Source organism: Mesoplodon mirus, assembly GCF_964341445.2.
Source record: "Mesoplodon mirus genome assembly, chromosome: 17".
In the NCBI taxonomy this organism is placed as follows: domain Eukaryota; kingdom Metazoa; phylum Chordata; class Mammalia; order Artiodactyla; family Ziphiidae; genus Mesoplodon; species Mesoplodon mirus.
In genome coordinates, this window is record NC_138993.1 from 32051709 (window position 1) to 32069545 (window position 17837).

The window sequence follows — 17837 nt, forward strand, 5'->3', positions numbered from 1 at the left end:
ATGAGTGAAGATAATCAAACATACTCCAACATGGAGATGACACAGATGGTAGAATTATCTGATAGAGATTCTAAAGCAGCCATGATAAAAATGTTTCAGCAGCAATTACTAACATGATTTAAACAAATTTTAAGAAATAGGAAGGTTCAGAAAAGAAATAGAAAATCTCAGCAAAGAAATAGAAGATATAAAAAAAGAGAACCAAATGGAAATTTTAGAACCAAAAAAAGCAATAGCTGAAATTTTAAAAGCTCAATGTATGGGGTCAACACCAGAATAAGAGGACAGAGGAAAGAAAAGAATCAGTTAACTAAAAGACAGAGCAATAGAAATTATGCAGTCTGAGCAACAGAAAGAAAAATGAACTGAAAACAATTAACAGAAGCGTAAAGATTTGTGACTATAACAAAAGATCTAACATTCCTGGTTTTGATATGTAAGATGTAACCAGTGGGGGAAACTGGGTGAAGGGTACATGAGATCTCTCTCTACTGGTTTTGGAATTTTCTGTGAATCTATAATGATCTAAAAATGTTTAAAATTTTTTTCCAAAAAAATGAACTTAGACATCTTCTGAGATGAAGTTAAGTCTAAGTTAATCATTTTGACAATGTGCCTTTGCTTTTTAAGTAATCTCTATGTTGATCATTAATGAGCTAAATTTTCTACTCTAAGTTTTAGATGAAAAACTATTTAAGTAAAAGTATTTTATAAAAATATAATACTGGCAAAAGTGGAATAAAATTAACAGTATATTTAGTTTCCCTATCCTTTCTGAGTGTATACTGGGTTTGAGTAAACAGGGTGCCTATAAATTTTAAAATAATAGGTACAATTAAGTGTCATTTGCTGTCTGATAGAATCTTTTTGGCATACTTTGCTTTCCTGAAATCAGAAACTCAAGTTCAAGGAGACAGGGAAAATTATAAAAGTTTCTAAACTTAAGAGCATAATTATATATATTTAAACTGGATGATAATGGATATTAAATCATTATGGTATTTAGATTCCACTGGATACATCTAAAAGGGTGATGTAACAGTTTCACACTTAAATGTCAATATTTAGAAAATACCAGAAACTGCATCCTTTTGCAATTATCTAAACTTACGGTAAAAAATCTTTGAGGTTATTTTAAAAATACATAGGAGGGCAAAAAATGTTTGAAGACCATATCCATAAGCCCAGCATCTCTCAGACCTGACCTTCTTCCCAATGGTCCCAGACCACTCTGGGTGCTGACCATCTATCACCACCACATGGCTACATAGCCACTCACACTGGATTTGTAGGATCCAACTCCTCTTCTACTTGCACTTCTATCATAGTCACTACTGGATTCTTCCTAGGGCTAGTCTTAGAGTCATGTGTTCTGGGTGTGGAGATAATAGACTTTCAATGCCAATCTAAACAAAAAGTGAATGAGACGATTAGTCAAGGAGGTTTGTGCCTCGAGCACATTTGACCTAGGACTGCTTCTGACCCATTTGATCTTTTTAATGCTGGCTTTGTCAGTTCTTGGTCTCCTTTACAAGTTGTGTTTAGTTTATTTTAAGAAATATTTATAATAATCTCCTATATACATGACACTGTGCTTTGTGCATAGATAGATAGCTTATATATCATTGCATATATATTTTGAACATACATATTTATATTGTATGTACATTAAAAGGAAAATGTAAATGAAATAAATTGATTAATATGCTCTTGAAATTTCTTCCAATTCAGAGTTTATCTTTTCAATATTACTTTTTGAGTCAGAGTTTTTCATGTTTATGTCTTTCAACACAGTGTAGGATTTTCTTTCAAGTTGCTGATACTCTTTCTGCAAGTATCTGTACGTTTTCTTTCTTGACTTTATGGAGAAGTTGTCAACAAAAGATTTCAAACAAGATTCATGATACTTCTTTGAAAGCCTTCCTTAAATAGCGTGTTTACAATGAGGGTTTGCAGTTGTTCAGTCATGTTTCCATAAATAATAACCAACTTTAAGTATGTGCATAAAACAACAACCATGTTATAACTGCTGTCTGGCTGGCCACCAGTGATCAGAAGATACCAGCAAATATAAAGGCTCCCTGATTTCAGAAATGATAAGATGTAGGGGAAAAACTGTGTTTTAGATTTGATTTAATATGGTAGTATGAAGAAAAGAATCATTAACTTTCTCTAGGATGGTCTGGGTTGATTCTCAGAGGTCATACCTGAATATGCTTTTGTTCATTTGTTGTCTTATTGCTGGATAGGCCTCCATCAGGCAGATATGGGAGGGGGAGGAGAAAACATGGAGACATGAAGCAACAGGGCACAGTGGGGGTACAAATGAGTTGGTGAGAGCTTAAGGTGAGTCTGGAAGCCACAAGGAGCCTAGATCTCAAAATAAAAAGCTTAGACTCTGTTGGGAAGATAACTATGAGCCACTGAAATTCTAAAGCAGTGTTAAGATATTAAAACCCACTCCAGTTGCACAGTAAAGGAGAAGATTAAGGGATATATTTCCAGAGAGCAAGGGAAACAGGAAAGTCTATTAGGCAAGAGAAAAATGCTACTGAATCGAACCCCCCCACAATTCAACTCAAACATGCATTAAACCTTTAAAACCAAGAAAAGAGCTTTATAGGTACTCTCCATTAGGAGGCCAGCAATAGGAACCAGATAAAGTTCTTGTTCTCCAGAAAATGTATTAAGAACTCAATAAACATTTGCTGACAGGAGGAGAGAGAGAGAGAAAAAAAGAAGGAGGAGGAGGAGAGGTAATAGTATTAGAGGAAAGAGAAGGAAAAGGAGGAGGAGGAATGCAGGGAAGGAAGGAAAAAAGAAAGGAAGGGAGAAAAAGAAAGAGAGAGAACTTTTAAAGGAATCAACATTTCAAGTAAGAGATGCTATCTGCATTTTGAAAGTTCAGAAAGACTGTAATAGATGATAGAGGAAGACATCTAAAAGAATTTTTTCCCACTGGGCGAAGTTCTGGTAAATTTCTTCATGCCTGCTTCTACATCTTTACCCTATCTCTATTCACTCACATCAGGGTGAGAATTAGGATTTATTTCATTCTCGTCTCGGTTTCTGAGACTTCAGTTTTACATATGTTAGAATTTTTATATCATTCCATAGTACCTTGAGGCTCCATTCAATTTTTTCAATCTTTTTTCCTATGAATTCAGATTTGATAATTTTTATTAATCTATCTCGTTAACTGATTTTCCTCTGTCATCTACAGTCTGCTGCTAAGCTACAGTCTACTTCAGTAACTTTTTTAAATTTTAAGATATGGTATTTTTATTTCTATAGAGTCCAGATGGTTTTTCATTATCTTTGTGGAGATTTTCTATATCTAATTCATTGCAAACATATTTTTCTTTACATCCTTAAGCATAGTTAAGTAGTTGCTTTAAAATCTTTGCCTGCTAATTCTAACATCTTGTCCACCTCAGAATTTGTCTTTTCTCTTGAGAATGGATCATATTTTCCTGGCTCTTTAAATGTCTAGTTATTCAGGATTGTATCCTCAACATTGTAAGTATTGTGTTTTAGAAATTGAATTCTTTTATATTCCTCTGAAGAGTGTAAATTTTCTGTTTTAGTAAACAATTATTTGGTTGGAGTCAAACTGAAAACACTGTCTCTTGGAAAATACCTTAAAACTTAGTTCAGTTCTTTAATATTTGGCTGGAATCTGTCCCATGCATGGTTGACATTTAGCCAGAGACTTGGGCAGATTTTATAACAGAACTTGGAGCTCTCCCTCTCAAAGTCTCTGGAATTTCCTCTTCATTTGTCAATACCTGTGATTGCCCAAACTTGTGCTCTGGTTCTTTAGGCCAGAAAAATTGAAAATTTTCTTTTAGAGTTTTAGTGTCATCTTGATGTCAACTTTGGCCTGCCCTCAGACTAAATACTATTGGAAAATGGGTAATTCATCCATGCAGTTCGCTTTTTTAAAGTGTCAGCTTCTCTCCAGAATCTGCCTGCTTTTGTTCATTCTCTCATGCCTTTAGGTCACTAGTTTTTCAGTTTTGTCCAGAACTTATAGTTGTTACCAGCAAGAGAGTAAGGCTCAGTAGAGGTTACCCAAGCCACACTGGAAGGGGAGGACAGATTATGACTAATCCTAATTATGATTTATAATTACTTACTGAGCCTTTGCTCAGTAAAGTAATTTGCTCGGTGATTAATAAATAGATAGATAGATGGTAGATGATGGTGATAGGTAGGTAGGTAGGTAGATAAATAGATAATCTCATTTAATCCTACAAGAATCCCAGGGGGAGGAAACTGTTATTGTTTACATTTTACAGACAAGGAAATGGAAGTTGAGAAAGGCTAGATGTCACACTCCAGTAACAGATGCAAACCCAACTGTTTTAGAGTCCGACGTCCAAATTCTTATTGCTTTAAGGAAGAAAATTAGCTCTCTCTACCAAAAGGTGCCCTGAGGCACCAAAGATGACCCCAGGCTGGTTTCTTAATCAGAAACCAACTTTAAAACTAGATGATTGCAGGTGCTTAGAAATTCATTTCTTTACTCACTTAAAGCAGTGTTCCCCAACTTGGCTTAACAGAAGGATCACCTGAGGGGAATCTCTGACTACAGATCAGAGACTTTTAATCAGTCTCCAGGGGCAGGGGATGAAAATCCAAATATTTAACAGGCTCTCCATATGATTCAGTGTTCTTCCCAGTTTGAAAACACTTACTTAGAGAAATGAGCACCTGGTACCCAAACACTTTATTCACAACTGTGTTTCCTGGTATAAATAATGACGATAATAAGAAATGCTAATTATCACCTAGAGCTTACCTCAGGCGCAGCAGGCTCTTTTCTAAATATTTTACATGTATTATCTCCTTTAATCCTCCCAGCAAACCTGTAAGTCACTACTGCTTTTATGAGGAAACTTGCCCACAATCATACCAGTAAGAAGAGGAGCAGAGTTTAACTAGGCTGTTTGATTCTATGACCACTCTTTTTATTACCATACTATTTCATTTCCACTTGTCCAGTCTGCCACAACTGAAACAGGAGGTAAGAGGGCAGGGCACAACATTTGAAAGAATGACATAGTCCAAGGACATGACATAAACTGATTAGAACCAAATGAGTCCAAGATGGCAGACAAGTCAACTTCCACTAGACCTTGATCCTCAGTATACACTCACTGTAACACATCAGCAAGCTAAATGACACACCCACCAACACCATGACAGTTCCAAGGCCACCATAAGGATCAAAAAGTGGGCAGTGGCCCAATTCCTTTAAATCCCCACCCCTTCCCAAAATAGCTGGAATACTCCTCCCACTCATTAGCCTATGAAATTACCCACCCTTATAAAAACTGACAACTCCATACCCTGGTGCCTTTCTCGCCTTCTGAGGTGGCCCACACTCTGTCTGTGGAGCTTGTTTCTCTCTAAATAAATCCACTTCAGGACTTCCCTGGTGGCGCAGTGGTTAAGAATATGCCTGCCAATGCAGGGAACATGGGTTTGATCCCTAGTCTGAGAATATCCCACATGCTGTGGAGCAACTAAGCCTGTGCACCACAACTATTGAACCTGCACTCTAAAGCCCATGTGCCACAACTACTGAAGCCCGCGTACCCTAGAGCCCACACGCCGCAACTACTGGGACCAGGCACAGCAACTACTGAAGCCTGCATGTTCTGGGGCCCATGTGCCACAATTACTGAACCCACATGCCACAACTACTGAAGCTCACGTGCCTAGAGCCCATGCTCCACAACAAGAGAAGCCACCACAATAAGAAGCCTGTGCACGTGACTGAAGCCCGTGACTATAGTCGTTGTGCAGGCAATGAAGAGTAGTCCCTGCTTGCCACAACTAGAGAAAGCCTGCACACAGCAACGGAGACCCAACGCAGCCCAAAAAGAAATTAAGTAATTAATTAAATCCACTTCTTACCCATCACTTTGTCTCTCACTGAATTCTTTCTGCAATGAGACATTAAGAACCTGAGCTTCATTAAGTCCTGAAACCTGGTGTGTGATCTCAGTTGGAAGACTGTGGGTTTTGGCCGGGTTTGAGTCCCAATCTGAGTTTTGTCTGGGTTTGAGTCCTGGCACACAGGTTCAAGTCCCAATCTGAGGTGCATGGTTTCACAACCACTTCTAAAAAGAAGTTTGTGTAAACATGTGGCCACAATACATATTGCCCAAGGGCCAAGAATAAAATTCATAACTCAGCCTGGAAAGAGTCCCTTTTCCTTGTCTGAACTCATTGAAGCTTTGGGTCGTGCTCTAGGCAGTGTCAAAAGGTCCTGCTTCTTTGATTACTTTCAGCAGGAAGATTGGAGAAGAGTAGGAAGGAGCACCAGAGAGCACAGCCAACTGATTCACAACCTAGTTATTTCTACACACTTACGGTAGCAGCCCCTGCACTAGGTGTCAGTGTATAAACCAGATGAGGAGTTTACAGACTAAGGAAAGAGGAAGACAACAAACACGATGCCAACTACTGCAAACTGACCTATTGACCACATGCACAATTCTTAGGGTCTTTTATAGAAAATGGTGGCCACCAAAGAAGTTTCAAGTAGAGAGAGTCAGCCATTTCCTGACAATAAGTTATGTTTAAAACAAGTCAGACCAATAGATGTTTATTAAATAAAATTTCATTAGCAAAGCAAGTATTAAAAAAAATTTCTTATGACTTCTGTAGACTGGAGAAGGCCTCCATTCTCTTCCCTTTCAGATGTTTTAACCACTAACTTGCATGAAATGCTCATTTTAGGACAATGCTAAGTTTCCAGAGGCAGGATTCTGTCACCCTGATAGCCTGACAGAGTCTAGAGTTCATGGCTACAAACCAGACCTTTCAAGTGCAGTCCCTGAGGGTACAGTCACAAACCTTGCTGGATTCTTATACCTTATTTATGCTATTTATTAAACATTCATTGCACAACTGACAGCTCATTTTCTAATATTCCCCACATTAAACAACAGGCTGCATTTTATGAGAATAGAAACCTATTTCTGACATCAAATATGCTAATTAGAAACAATCTGTTGTTAATGGAGATGTGGATAACTGGAGGGCCTACAATAGCTACCTCTGGAGTGTGGTCCTTTCTGATAGAGTACTTTCTGACCCTTCAGCTATTCTTAATTAGCATCCTAGCTGACCAGTCTTGACCGTGCTTTCTAAATTAATCCCTGGATATGGGCTTAACCTAAATTTTACATCTTATAATATCAGATTGTAATGTTAAAGAACTTTAAAGATAATTCCACTAACAACGACAAGAAACTAGAAACTATGGTAAGCGCTATAAGGAAGACAATTACAGGTCATTTGACTGAGAATAAGAAGGGAAACCCATTTCTTCTCACCAGGGACCCAAGACTGGAAGAGGCAGGGAGACTCAGGAGTCAGGGGTCTCCTTTCCTGCTTTTTTCTCCCAGTCTTACTGCCTCAGTTGTCCAGAAGTACAAGCAGGGCAGAGCAGAGAATGTTGGAGGGAGTGTAGATAATAGGAATCATTAACAGTCAGAAGGGACAGGTAACTTGCATGCCAGGGATCAACAGGGAAGCTTCCTGAAAATACCCCAACTCTTACCTTCCCCTGCCACCAACAGAGCTGGTGTAGTCATCTCAGTGGACCTTAGGCACATGGTTTCCTTCTTCTCAGAATGCAAGCAATTCTAGGCTCTCAGAGCCCTTTTCTGCACAGACCACCTCTAACTGTTGTGTCTGATGCCTCCTCCACCATTTCTCCTTAACTCCTTCCCCTCTGTTCAGCCTCATCCAACACTTCTCTAGGAAAGCTGTCTCTGGTCATTCATACTTTCCAGCACAGCTTTTTCCTCTGCTTCCTAGTTCCTAAATGATGACAGAGAGTGGATTCTGTTCAGTTTTATACTTCCACTGGTGGGGTTTTTTTTTTTAATAACAAAAAATGTTATGTTCTGTATACTCATTATACAAAGAAATCAAGCAGTATACAAAAGAATAAGGACTAAAGCAATAATCACGTTAAATTCTACAACCCAAAGAGAACTACAGTCAGTAAACAAACTTTCAAATATCTTACTACAAATAAATACACATACATTTGTATAATTTTACATAAACAGGGCCTTATTATGCATGTTAATTTTATCATAGCCATGTTTTTTTAAACACATATTTTATTTTGGCTTGCTTCCACATTCATACATTCTAATATAATCAAACATGTACACATATATGGATGAGTTGTTTTTAATGAAAACATATTATGAATTCTTCCTTTCATCTTGCTTTTATCACTTAACAATGCATTATGGAAAATCCTCTAAGACAGTGGTTTAAATTTCATTCTTTTTAATGTCAACATAATATTCCATGAAATTACTAGGGTTTATTTAACCATTCTCTTAAGGAAGGACATTCACTTGTTTCTAGATTTTGTTTGTTCGGGCTGTTTGAGGTTTTTGTGGGGTTTCTTGGCACTACAAACAATATATGAATACTTCTTTTACATATATATCCTTTATATATTGTCACTTTTACTTCTTTGACTATACGTGATAAATCTGCAGGCCATTAGGGATTGCTTTAAAATTTCTTACAACCACAAATAAGACTGCAACAAACATTCTAGTCTACACTTCTGATTGTTTCCTTAGGTTAAGTTCCGAAAAATTAAATTAGTAAATTAACGAGGTAGAACATCCTCTTAATGCATACTGCCAAATTTTTCTCCAGAAAGATTATGGTTGTAGCTTTTTCAATCTTTCTAGCAGTGTAAGAGTGCTTATTTTATAACACCCTCCCTAGTACAAACTATTCTTCATTTCTTCATTAACGCTGTCTCATAAGAGCATCCCTAATCATAATCGTCACTCTGTATGTCCACATCTCTCGCCAGATCCTGAAATTTTGACATTCAAATGCCAGTGGTTTACTTTTTCTTTTCTTTTTTTTTCCTAAGGTGGCACTCTCTGTGAAGTAACTTTAGTAACTTCTGGAGCAAAAGGAATTCTCTTTTACTCTGGGGCAGTTTTCACTATTGTTGATTACAATCTAGTTTATATCCCAAAACAACCAATAATTTTATCTTCCAAGAGACAATCTTTATTCCTTGAGGTTTCTAGCATTGATGAATATAAACTACCAGAATGAGGGTGTCTTCTTGATAAAATACAGATAATATTGAGCTGGAAGAGGCTTAAAGTCTTCATTTCTTCAAGACTTTGGCTTCTCAAGGATATCTGGAAACTAAGCATCCATGAGAATTTATTTATCCCAATGATTCTCAATCCTAAAGTCCATCAGAATCACCTGAAAGGCTTGTTAAATGACCTGTTGCTGAGTCCCAACCCCAGAGTTTCTGATTCAGTAGGTCTGGGACCCGGTTCCAGAATTTTCATTTCTAGCACATTTTCAGATGATGCTGTTAATGCTGGTTCATTAGCAACACTTGAGAACCACTGATGTCTCCTACCTCCCCACTCCCTGTTTCAGTAATAGAGCCAAGTATTTAACAGGCCTCACCATGAAGTTCTGCTACTTCTCTATAAAGTATCCCTCTTTTTCTTAGTTCCGTCCTCTGTGACAGTAAAGAGCAGCTGATCAGCACATTCCTCATTATAACCTTTCATATCCTTGAAGGAAAATATTAAGTTTTCCTCATTCTCTTTTCACGCATCTAAAGTCCTGATTCCCTCAGCCTTTTCTCATAGTCATATTTCCACCTGCTCATCATTTTTATGGCTCTTCCCTGAAGACCATTTTCAATTTCCACCCCACTCCTGTCCCCATCTCTGTTGCTAAGAGGACATGAGGGGAAGGGGTTGGGCCAACAGAAACCTTGAATGCATAACTTTGGGGGCTACTCCTCCAGGTCTTTACAGTAACTTCACAGAAATCGGTAATTTTTTTCTCAGTTCTTTATGTTAAAAATTATAGTGTTACATGAAAGGGTAGAAAATATTTGTCACTTTCTTCATACTTATCCAAACATAATCAGCTGCATCTTTTGGTATCAAAAATATCCATTCGTTTATTTAGTCCACAAATATTTATTGAACACCTAGAATGTGCCAGGCACTGTGAACACCGTATCTGGTGGATGTGATATTAACTTTTGGTCAGGTCAACTTGTTTAGGCAGGTCCTAACCACCTGAGAATGTGGAAAATGTTTCCACAACTCCACCCACAGTATGACCAAAAAGATAAAGTTTAGCCACCCACAAGTTATTTTAGCCTCTTCCAAATCTACTATGTTCATATAGAAATGAACATAGATTATAATCAACCTTCCATTATCTACAAGGAGGTAATAATATTTTCTATTATTCAAGTTGGTATGTTATTAAAAATAATCATTTCTGTTTGTCTTTGTGGTGTGTTCTGAAACATGCATATTTGATTTAATGCTTTATATTTATTTAATGCTTCTTAGTCCTCAAATGGTGGAAGGAGAGTGACAGCTCTGTGGGTCTCTTTTATAAAAGCACTAATCCCATTCATGAGGGCTCCACCTCATGACTTAAGCACCTCGAAAAGGCCCCACCTCCTAATACCATCCACTGGGCATTAGGATTTCAACATATGAATTGGGGGAGAGGGGGACACAAGTGTTCTGTCCATAGCAGAAACATTTTGTAAAGGTTATTAGATGATTTTCCCCTGCCCTGAACACTATTCTGTACTTTGAGGCAGCAAAAACTTGCATGGTAAACTGCATTGTGCATTCTCTGTGTTATGCATTCTTGCACCATGCTTGTGGTGTTAGGACACAGGATGGTTATCAGTGAGCCAGGGAGCACTCTTCTCAGGTTACCCTGTGTGGTGTGCTCCACATATGAATTGTTTAATCCTCTTTCTACCAGTTATTCTGGCTTCTGATGAAAGGGTTTTGACTCCTAATGCCCAACAAAGTGCATGCAAATAACGGTGCTGAACTTATCATGCAAATAACGGTGCTGAACTTATCTCAACAACAACAATAAAACCATCCCATGAAATGGGGAAATGCAACTTTTATGATAGCTTTTATGATAGCTTGAGTCTCCTTCAAGGAAATGACCATGGAAAAGGAAAGAAAAATCTGTAGACAATGAGGGATTGGTGCAAACAATTTAACCTAACAATAGGCGCCAGACATTACCTTAGCTGACGCCAGTCTGTGGCTTCCGAGAATTTGAAGAAAACGAGGAGGATTGATTTCCAATGTGCAATACAAAGTCCCCATTTCCTTAGGGGCTGTGCTAATCCTATCCTTTCTGATATTAATTCCATTCCTTCCAGGAACATATGGACCACACCCTGAGGGGAAGTGAGGCAGGAAGTGAGCTCAGAGTCAAGCCTTTGAACTTCACACCCTCCAAACTAATTTTGAAAGCTTACATGAAAATTCCAAATATAGTACTAATGAATTAAATTCAACAGTACATTAAAATAATAATTCACTATCACCAAGCATAATTTGTTACAGTAAATTTGTTAATACAACATTTTAAACATCAAAATAAGTAGAAAATATAATAGTACATTCAGAAGAGGTGTTTGATAAAAATTTATTCCTATTCTTAACTTTAAGGTCTCTAAAAATTAGGAATAGAAAACTATTTTCCTATAATGAATACCTATTTCAAACCAATTGGTAATATCATAGTCAATGGTAAAATACTGTACACATTTCTTTTAAAATCGGAATGAAGCAATAATGCCTACTACAATAATTATTACACAAAAATCCCTCTTCTTTATTCAAAAATATATATTAAGCACATACATTTTTCTAGGCCCTGGGGGTATAAAAATGAACAAAATAAAGTCGGTTGTCTTGAAAGTTCTCACCAAACAAAAAGATATAAAGATATAGCTATTGGAAAGGAGAAAGAAAATTATTGTTACTTACAAATCATGTAAGTTTATGTAGGCAGTAGTTTGTGTAGAAAATATCAGATAATAAACTGAAAATGAACTAGAATTAATAAGTGAAATTCAAAACATAAATGCCTCCAAATTAATATTGGGAGGAAATGTTATGCATAAAGTAATAAAAAGATAAAATAACTAAGTACCTTACCAAGGAATATGCAGACATCAGAATGAATGTGAAGAGTACTAGAATACACCGCTCCAAAATATGCCTCTTTGGCATATGGATTATTTGGGGCCAGACTACTGAGATCCAGCAAAGGCAGGGCAATCTATTTACCTCTCCCTAACTGCCTAAAAATAGACCACAGTTGACTCTTGAACAACTCAGGGGTCAGGGGTGCCAACCCTTTGTGCTGTGGAAAATCTGCGTATAAATTATAGTCTGCCTTCTGTATCCACAGTTCTGCGTCCATGGATTCAACCAACAGTGGATCATGTAGGACTGTAGTATTTACTATTGAAAATAATCCACATATAAATCGATGCATACAGTTCAAACCATGTTGTTCAAGGGTCAACTGTAGAAACATCTCCTTTTATAAAGGAAATTTTCATTTGTAAAGGTGTCTCCACACCCAGAAGAGAGCTACCCCTGAGATAATCCTTATCACCTGAGACTCTTACCTGCATAAGACAACACTTATTTACCATCTATTTTCTCCCCTCACCTTCCTATATAACTTGCCTCTTTGCCCTGAAGCCCCAAACCTCTTTTCCTTCGTTAAGTGTCAGATGGTATAGAGCCTCAATCATCTGGCCACCACTTTGAGTCTCATTTCTTTATAAAACTCTGAACATCAGTCATCATAAGTAATGAAAATTGTTTTTTCTCTCTTTAATGTCTTTACCAGTGTGAATCTCAGGCCCTAGCCATTGAACCTATGAAGGCAGAGGAAGAGGGTTTTTTCCTCCCCTACAAGTGAAACTATAAAGTCTACAGAAAGATCCCAAAGAAAATATGACTAAGTGGAAAGGCACACTAATTAATCTCAATTTCTTCCAAAATAATATATATAGCTTGAATACAATATCAATTAAAAGAGCAATGACTTTTTAAAAAATTTGACAGACATGATTCTAAATTTAATCTGAAAAATTAAAAAGCAAGACTACCTGAGAAAATCTTGAAAAAGATAAATGATAAAGGAGGGGTTTCTTTACCAGATATTTTAAATCTTCAGAGCTACAGTAATAATTTTTCAAGTGTCTAATTCTGGGAAAATATTCAGATGAAACAATAGAACTGCAAATTTATAGGATAAGGAATAAATTATTCAATAAATAATTTTGGTTACATCAACAATTTAGAAACAATCCATTTAGAACCTCACATTACAGATGAATTTAAAAAATTAAACATAAAAGCGACCTACTCAAAAAGTTAAAATATAATTATGCCAAGACCCAGAAACTATACTCTTAGGTATACACCAAAATAATTAAAAGCAGATATTCAAACAAATACTTGTACACAAATGTTCACAACAGCACTATTCACAATAGACAGAAGTGGAAATAACTCAAATGTATATCAATGGATGAATGGTTAAAAATATATGGTATATCATATAATGAAATTCTATTCATAGAAAGGATTGAAGTGGTTATGTTACCAGAGTTGCCAACATACCCTTGCACAACCCCTCCCTTGAAAAGGAGCTAACACATATTTTTAAGTCACAGGTATGCACACAAAGAAAGGAAGCTATAGGAGGAACCAGAGAGAACCAGCTAAAACCAAGATGGGATTAATCTGACCTCCAGCTGACCCTGAGTCTCATTCTACACTGATTTTACTACATTAGCAAACTAAATAACACACCTACAAGCACCACAATGGGAAGTCAGTGACCAAAAAATGGGTGGCACCCCATTTCCAGGAAAGTCCTGCCTCTCTCCCAGAAAACTAATGCCTATGCCTCCCCATCATTAGTCTCACTCCTCCCCATAATGTCCTTAGTCCTTAAAATAAATTCCTCTCACCATTAAGGAGAGAAGTTGATTTGTGAAATAAATTCCCACTTCTCCAGTCTCTGGTCATTGAATAAAACTTGCACTGCTTCACTCAGTTTTGGTTTCATTTTTGGCTGCATGAACCCAACAGAAAAAGAAGGCAGAAGCCTAGGGCTCAAGCAGGGATCCATATGACTTAATTTGGTAACAGTTATACATGCTCCAAGATGGATGAACCTAAAAAATATTTGTTGGGGAGGAAGAATTTTTCCTCTACCCTTCTAGGGTCTTCTGGCTGGTCTAAGAATTAACTGACATGAGACGGATTTTCTCCTGTTGGAGAAAATCAAACAAAAGTTTAATAACATGAATACATGGGAGAGGCCAAACTGAATAACTCCCCAAAACTAACTAACTCCCCAAAATGGCTGACACCCTCACCTTAAATACCATCTTTAGTTAAAGACAAAAGAGGTTGTTGGGCCTAGGAATTTGCGGCTTCCAAGGGAAGGAAAGCAAGTCATGTGGAGATGGAAAAGCAAATGTTTGGTAAACAAATGTCTGCTGGGCTATTCAGAGACAATGGGACAAAGAGAGTAATTTTAACAAATAGACTTTGCTGGGTTCCTCTCTGTCGACCACATCTATCTAGTTCATATTATCTATGGTGATGGCTCCCTTGGTGGAACAAGTCCTACATTCTTCTGGGCAGTTATGGAGAAGGTCAAAGGTTCTTCCTGAGTCTTTGGGGTCTTAAAAATAATCTGCCTAGATTAATCCTCATGCCAAAGAAACACATTTTGGGGTGGCAAGTTTTGGTCCATACACATTATACTAAGTCATATACTTTATAAATTAAATGGCTATTCATATATGTAAAATATATACATAATACATTAAAATATATAATAAATATGTATAATAAAATGATTAGTTATGTGAATTTCACCTCAATAAAAATGTAAGTATATAAAATTACAGAAAAAAACATGGGTGCATATGCTCTAAAATCTGGATTTGGAGGAGATTTCTATATATAAAATCATGAAATAAATCAAAGGAAAGGATGAATACATTTGATGGGTGAGAATATTTATAATTTGGTGAGTCAAACTAAATAAGAAAATGTACTATATAGATAGGATTCTGAAAAAATATGAGTCATTATGTTTCCAAACTTGCCTGCCCTTCCCCATTTATAACTCTTCTCTGGTTTTCTCTAACCTCTTGTTAACCTGATCTAAAGAACCAGTTGAAAGACTATCAGACATATACATAAAATTTGTTTCACATCTTGCCAACAGCATGAAATAAGCCTTAGTGTAGGGTTTATGAAGACACTATTTATGCCCACAAAGTGTTGAATTTAAAAAGGAGCAGATCATAGCAAGATTTGTCACACGTCTTACTTTGGTTCACCTATAAACAGATTTTATTAGATTTTTATTTAGATGCTCTGGGCAGATTGTTTAATTTTGAAATTAAGTTTCCAGGTTGGCAGTGGAGTTTTAAATACTTGAATTCTAGAAAGGCAGCAGCTTTTAACCTTTGTATTTCTCTTTTAAAAGCTAATTAGGAAATCAAATCCAAAAGGACTGAATCCATAAAATGTTGGCTTTGTAATACTGATGGAACAATTTAAGTCACCTGCTATTTTGGTGTCATCTGATTAGTCACTGGCATGAGATATTCAAAGAAATCTTAAAAGATTTTAAAAAATAATTTAGGAGCTCCACCACCTTGGAAACTATTGCTTGGAAAATTAAATCTGAATAGAGAAGTATTTTAGACTTTCTTATCACTCCTGACTAAATGTTTCCTTAATTTATTATGCACTTGATCAGTCGGTAAACTTTGGTGATAACTCCTAGCTGTGGTGTCAGCTGGAACTCCAGAGCCTGCCCATTATCTCTGCGGGTGCCCTGGTGCCCCGTGGACACTCACCACAAACAGCTGGAGTCCACTGAGGGGAAAAAAGAGCACTAAAGCTCTTTCTACCTCCAAAGGCATTTCCAGCCTGGGAGCACTTGAAATGCTCAGCGACATTCAAAACTCCCCTTTCCTTCAGCAGAAGGTTCCATTTACAGCTATGATCTTCGACCTCTTCAAATGAGTCTAAAATACCTCCTGACACTGAGATAATTTTTTCCCCTTTTATCTTAAATATGGCCAGGATCCTATGAAATCCCAACGTACAGGGAGATCCAGGGATGTGTGCCTCAGGGATGAGCTTCCTAGGACTCCCCTGTCAGCATCTCCATTTGAATTTTCTTCTCTTAAATACCAATCATGTGAAGCATATTTCTCATTAGTTTAATCCTCAAGAACAAACAGAATTTTTTTCCATTCGACAAGTGGAACTACTGAAAGTGAACAAAACCCTGTGGGGCCCTCCCAGTACAAATCTTTCTCGGTGTCTCCGTTTTTTTATCTGTAGGAAATAGCCTTCATTCAACCTCCTCGACCTTCCCTGAGTTCCAAAGGGCAGGTTCAAACAGTTGCTAATCAGGGAAGGGAGGGGCTGCAGAGACAAAGGAGGAGCATCCAAGAAACAATAGTGCAGCAATTGGGACATGGTCTTAGTACCTCCTCAAAGAATATACATAACAATCTGTTATGATACAGAGCTCTGAATCACACAGGAACTAGGGCCCCCACCCACGTGGCGGATGGTAACTTCAGGCTGAGCACAAGCAGTGGATCCCAGACTAGTTGGAACCAGAAGGCTGATGATTGATATTCCTGGAGCACCGCCCTGTTACCTCACCACCAACCAATCAGAAAAAAGTCACACACCCTGCAGCCCTCTCCCCAGATTTTGCCCATAAAAGCTCTTCCCTGAAGACTAATAGAAAGCTCAGGCTCCTAGAAGTGCTTAGGAGAGGTGCATGTGCCAAGGAGCAATTAAACAATATGTGTGGATGGCAAATGAGAAGCCCACAGGGGAAGAGTAGGCTTACAAAGGAGGGTGGGCTTCATTGTGCTTTGAGGTCCATGAGTCAGAGATGAAGTGGATCTTCAAAGGTAAAGGATTTTGCTTATAGAAGTGAAGAGGAAGAGAAGAAAGCATTCCTGACTGTGGCCACTAGTCTCCAAAGACCGTCACCATCAATTCCCTCCCACCTCATACCTGAATGATGTTTGTTCCATCAAGAGTTGAATCTAATTTCCCAACTGTTGAATATGAGCTGATCTTAGTGACCCCTTCTAACTAGTAGAAAGGGGCAGAGGTACACTGTGCAACTTCCAAAACCAGATTAAAAAAGGCCATGCCACCTCTACCTAGTGTGTGTGAGGTGCTTGCTTTTGGAACCCAGACACTATATATTATGAGGGAGCCCAGGCCTCATGGTGGAGCCCATGTGGACAGGAGCCAAGAACCCCAGCTGTCAGCCCTGGCTGAGCCCACAGCCACTATGAATTGCCGCACATATAAATGAGGAAACCTTTGAGGTGACTCCAGCCCCAGCAACTGTCTGACTGCAGCCTCATGAGAGAACACAGGTGAGAATCACCTAGCTGCCCAGTCATCCTCTACCACCCTGAGTGAAAATAATTGTGTGTAAATGACTGTTGTTTTTAAGCCAGAGCATTTTGGGGTGGTTTGAAACAGGAGAGAAGGGGGCAGGGCACAACCTTTAAAAGAATGACAAAGCCATAGGACATGAAAAAAACTGGTTAGAATGAACTAGGTCCAAGATGGCAGAAGATTCGACTTCTAGTAGACCTTGAGCTTCATTATACACTCATTGTAATGCATATCCATGCTAAATGACACACCCACAGGGACCATGACAGTTCCGAGGCCAACTATAAAAGGCCAAAAAGTGGGTAATAGCCCTATTTCTGGAAATCTCCACCCCTTCTCCAAAATAGTTGGGATAATCCTCCCACTCACTAGCCTATGAAATTACCCAGCCCATAAAAACTAACTACCCCATATTTTGGAGCCTCTCACCTTCTGAGATGGCTCACACTCTGTCTGTGG